Below are 5546 nucleotides of genomic sequence, written 5' to 3'. Positions count from 1 at the left end.
CATGCCCTAATCCCAGACTTTGCAGATGTGATCAAATCTATAAAGTTTAAGATGAGAAGATGATCCTGCGTTATCCCGGTAGGCCCAATGTAATCATGTGAGTCCTTAAAATTGGAGAGAAAGTTCACAACAGGAGAAGGGTCAGAGAGATGTGATGTGAGAAGAACTCCACCCCCTGTTGCTGGCTTTGACAATGGAAGAAGTGAGCCATGAACCAAGGAATGCAGACAACCACTAGAATTTGGAAGAAGAAAGAAAACAGATTCTCCCCTAGAGCCTCCAAAAAGGAATGCAGTTCTTCTGACATCTTGATTTTGACCCGTGCCAGACTTCTGACCTACAGAACTTTAAGATGATAAATTTGTGTTGCTTTAAGTCACTAAATTTGTGGTGATTTGTTATGGCAGCAATAGAAAACTAATGCTGTTTCTCAAACCCAGCTTGGAGAAGGGACTTCTGATCATGATGGAAAGGCCTGGGGAAGGCCACAGACCCACCCATGATCTTCCCATTTTCTGCTTGCATCTACTTTTCCCTTCAACCACATCTTATCTGCTTCATAATGTTATTGGAATTCCACGTGAGATTTATTTTGGGGGAAAAAAACCTACTGTTTAAAACTAACACAATATAAATACATATATTGGGTTGGCCAGAAGGTTCCTTCCATTTTTAGGTAAAAATAAAAGACACATTTTTCATTTTCAACAAGAACTTTATTAAACAACGTATTCACCATTTTGTTCCACTGCCTTCTGCCATTTTCAGGAAACTTCATAACTCCATCTTCCCAAAACTTTTTATCTTTTTGAGCAAAGAGCTATTCCAGGTGCCATTTACAGTCTTCCAGGGAATTGAAATTTTTTCCATTAAGATATTTTGTAAAGACCGAAATAAATGGAAATCCGAAGGTGCAATGTCTGATGAATACAGCAGATGAATCAGAACTTCCCAGCCAAGCTGTAATAGTTTTTGCCTGGTCATCAAAGAAACATGTGGTCTTGCGTTATCCTGATGGAAGATTATGCGTTTTCTGTTGACTAATTCTGGACACTTTTCGTCGAGTGCTGCTTTTAGTTGGTCTAATTGGGAGCAGTACTTGTTGGAATTAATTGTTTGGTTTCACAGAAGGAGCTCATAGTAGAGGACTCTCTTCCAATCCCACCATATACACAATATCACCTTCTTTGGATGAAGACTGGGCTTTGGTGTGGTTGGTGGTGGTCGATTTCGCTTGCCCCACAATCTCTTCTGTTCCACATTATTGTACAGTATCCACTTTTCATTGCTCGTCACAATTTGTTTTAAAAACGGAACGTTTCCGTTATGTTTAAGTAGAGAATCGCTTGCTGAAATATGGTCAAGAAGGTTTTTTTCATTTAACATATGTGAAACCCTCACATCAAAGCAATTCACATAACTAAGGTGGTGCAAATGATTTTCAACGCTTGATTTGGATATTTTGAGTATGCAGCTATCTCCAGCATGGTATAAGATTGATTGTTCTGAATTATTATCTCGATTTGATTGCTATCAACTTCAACTGTTCTACCCGACCGTGGAGCATTGTCCAGTGAGAAATCTCCAGCACAAAACTTCGCAAACCATTTGTAACACGTTCCATCAGTCATAGCACCTTCTCCATACACTGCACAAATCTTTTTTTGCATTTCAGTTGCCTTTTTACCTTTCTTGAAATAATAAAGCATAATATGCTGAAAATGTTGCTTTTTTTCTTCCATCTTCAATATTTAAATGGCTACACAAAAATTACCAATTCTGATAAGTTTTTTTGTTAAATGCACGCTGATATGACAGCTGTCACAATACAATCTAACAAAATTGTTTTGAATGAAGTTAAAGACACCTCAGCACTGTTAGAGCCATCTTGTACGCGGGCCTCTCACTGTTGTGGCCTCTCCCGTTGCGGAGCAACTAGGCCCGTGAGCCATGGCTGCTGAGCCTGCACGCACAGGCTCTGGACGTGCAGGCTCAGCAGCCATGGCTCACGGGCCTAGTTGCTCCGCAGTATGTGGGATCTTCCCAGACCGGGGCACGAACCCGCGTCCCCTGCATGGCAGGCGGACTCTCAACCACTGCGCCACCAGGGAAGCCCTGTTAGAGCCATCTTACGGAAAAAACTGAATGAATGTTTTTGTCAACCCAGTATATGTATATACAATATCTATTCATACATGTATTTATTTATAAACATTTAAACAAACATTATACAATTTAAAATGGTAAGTACATATTTTGTGTCCCTGCAAAAGTGGTTATGATTAGTAACAGGGGCTTAGACTTTAGCACTGTACTGACTTGGATTCAAATCACAGCTCTGATACTTACCAGATATATAATTCTGAATCTCAATTTGTTCATATGCAAATTGTAAGTAATAGCAGTACCTATCATTTATTGAGCATTCTATGCACTCAGCACTGTCCTAAGCATGTTTTCTGAATTAATCCTTTAACCCTCCCAAACTAAAACTAGTAATAAGGTGGTAGGTACTCTTATTATCACCATTTTACAGATGAGGAAACTGAAGAACAGAGGTTAAGTAAGTGGCAGAACCAAGCAATCTGGCTGTGAATCCTGAGATCTTAAACAACTATACTTTCCCTGGACTTTGCCACCTCCTATGACATAACTAAACAGAAAAGAAGCAGCAACTGAGGCACTCAGGCCAACCACAAGGGGAAAATTTTCTTCACCTCACACATCTGAGCTGGAACCAGCGCTGGAGGGGGAATGACCTTGACTCAGGAGATGGCAGAGCACTAAAATTGGCTGTCATCACCAGAGAGAGAAACTAGTCAGGGCTAAACACAATGAGGAATTAATGAGATGATCATAATGACTAACATGAATCTAATACTTACAATATGTCATGTACTGAACTAAATGCTATACATATATTATCTCATTTACTCCTTAAAACCTATGAGATAATTACTACTGTTTTCTCCTTTATACAGAGAGGGAAATTAAGCCTCAGAGAGATTAAGTACCTGGAATAAGGGTCAACCAGCTAGGAAGAAACAGAACAGAGAATTTAATTGAGATTGCCTTACTCCAAAGACTGGGCTCTTGGCCAGTTCTTTACATTGTATTAGGCTGGCAGAGTAGCAGCTTGCAAATCTATGAGCTCCTCATCCTCCCAACCCCACCCTGTGATTTGGGCAAATATGAATAAATGTGATGACTGAGCAAGGCCTGTGGAGTCTGAATCCAGGAATCCTTAAAATATATCTCCTCCTTGCTTGCTAGTGCATGAACATAATGTAGGCAACTCTTTAATCTGGTTTGATGGGCTCCTTTAAAATGCCTGAACTTAGCTAAGCAAAGCGCACCAAGATTTTTCCAAGCAGCATCACTCTAGAAACTTAACAATTGTCACCTTAGTACCGAACCACAAGCTTCTCTTGCTTGAATCTTGTGAGGAACCATTGTGAAGCTGAGACTCGTCTCTGTTACTCACTTGCTGTGTGACCTAGTGCAAATCATTTGTATTTCTGAGAAAGTTACTTGCCCCATCTGAAAATGGGTGTATAAATACCTTATATAGAGTAGTATAAGGGTTAAAGTAAGATAATAAATTTGAAAATGCCTGGCATGTAGTAAATGCTCAGTAAAATGAATTAAATGAAATAAAATGGCCTTCTTATTTCCAGCCTCGAACTGTTTCTCCAGCCTCTCTCTGCTTAAGTTCGATCTGACCTGCAGTGATTGCTCCATCTCCCAACTTTTTTTCCCCTCTGGCAAACTCTGCAACCACATTCATAGGCAACATGCGGGAAGGCCTGGACTCAGGAATAGAACCTCCTCACTCCTGAGCGGGACTTAAGTCTTTAAAACCTAGTTCTGACATGTTTAATTATGGTATTGTCTTTTAAAAACATAATGTACTTCAATTATTTTTCCAACTGAAAATTTTTCTAAACTCAATGAGAAAAGTTGGAAAATTTCAGAAAGAAAAAAACCCACCATAATCCAGTGACCTCTAAGTAAACCTTATTAACAGTTGGAGGTATATATTTAAGTGTTTTTATTGATATATCTTGAGAAAGGGAGCCTGGTCTCTTTTAAAGATTTTATTCTGAATCAGAAATTCAGCCATAAAAAAGTTAAATCAGTTCAAATTAGCATTTGATATGGAGGACCTACTGTGTGTGAGACATTTGACTAATAGTCTACAGAATTTAAAGTGAAATAATCAGTGTGTTACCTCAGCAAAATATAGAAAGGCAGACTGGAGCACACTCTGAAAAGTTAGATGAAAAAACAAAGGGCTAGATGGTAATACATACAAAAGTAGGAGAAATTTCACATGGCAACTCATGAAAAAATTCCCAAATGAGTGATATCAATAGTGAGTACTATGAGTTCAAACTTGCCAGGATCTTTCAGCTAACAAGAGCAATTATGAAAAGATGAAGTTTCTGATAATAAAATGAGAATAACATAGGTCCTGTGTCAGGTTGGGGGTAATGTCTGAAGGCTTTTCCAAACTACAATAAACAGGTTCAGTGGCCATGGCTCACGGGCCCAGCCACTCCGCGGCATGTGGGATCTTCCCGGACCGGGGCACGAACCCGTGTCCCCTGAATCGGCAGGCTGATTCTCAACCACTGCGCCACCAGGGAAGTCCAACAGGTTCAGACTTAGAATTTAGATGTCAGGGAATTCATTGATTTGAAAAAGACTTGGAAAGAATTTTCTAGGCTAGAAATCATTTTTTTCTATATTAATATTTCAGTCATCCTCCTGGGTCACAAATAAATGGAAGGAGCTGAAGGAATCATAGGGGATCCTGAAGGATAGTCAACTTTTCATTCACTTTATTGGATGTTTATTGAACACCTACTATGTGCCAGGCACCTAGAGAGCAAGGTGCCATGTATGTACACACATAGACTATGACCTGTTTGTGCAGTACACGATCTATACAAACTGTTTGTGATAACCCTGCGATAAAGATACAGCAGTGAACAGGTTCTTGCTTTTGTGGAGTTTACAGTTGAGGGAAGAGTGGGGAAACTAACACTAAATATGTCAAAAATAAGGGTATTTCAGACAATTATAATTGTTTTGAAGAAAGTAAAGTAAGGTAATGAGATAGAGAGTGATGGGAGAAATATCACAAGAAAAGCCTCTTTAAAGAGGTAACATTTGAGTCGAAACCTGAATGACAAGGAGTCAACCATACAAAGATTTGAGAGATGACTATTCCAGGTAGAGGAAAAAGGAAGGGCAAAGTTTCTGGATGGGAATGATTTTACCATTCATTCCAGTATGTCAGTGACATAGTGAGTGAGGGGTGGACAACAAGACTGTAGCAGTAGGCAGGGACTAAATTATGTAAACTATGGTAAGAGGTCTAGATTTTATTTTAAAAGAAATATTAAATCTTTAATAATATACAGTAAGAAAGAGTCGGGTGTTCCATGCTGGGGTGAAGATTTGGGTGAAAAAAATTCTAGCAGAAGGATGGATATAATAGTTTTGGGGGTTTTGTTTGTTTGTTTTGTTTTGTTTTGATT

The sequence above is a fragment of the Kogia breviceps genome, chromosome 4 (assembly GCF_026419965.1).
Source record: "Kogia breviceps isolate mKogBre1 chromosome 4, mKogBre1 haplotype 1, whole genome shotgun sequence".
Lineage (NCBI taxonomy): Eukaryota > Metazoa > Chordata > Mammalia > Artiodactyla > Physeteridae > Kogia > Kogia breviceps.
This window is presented reverse-complemented; position numbering follows the sequence as displayed.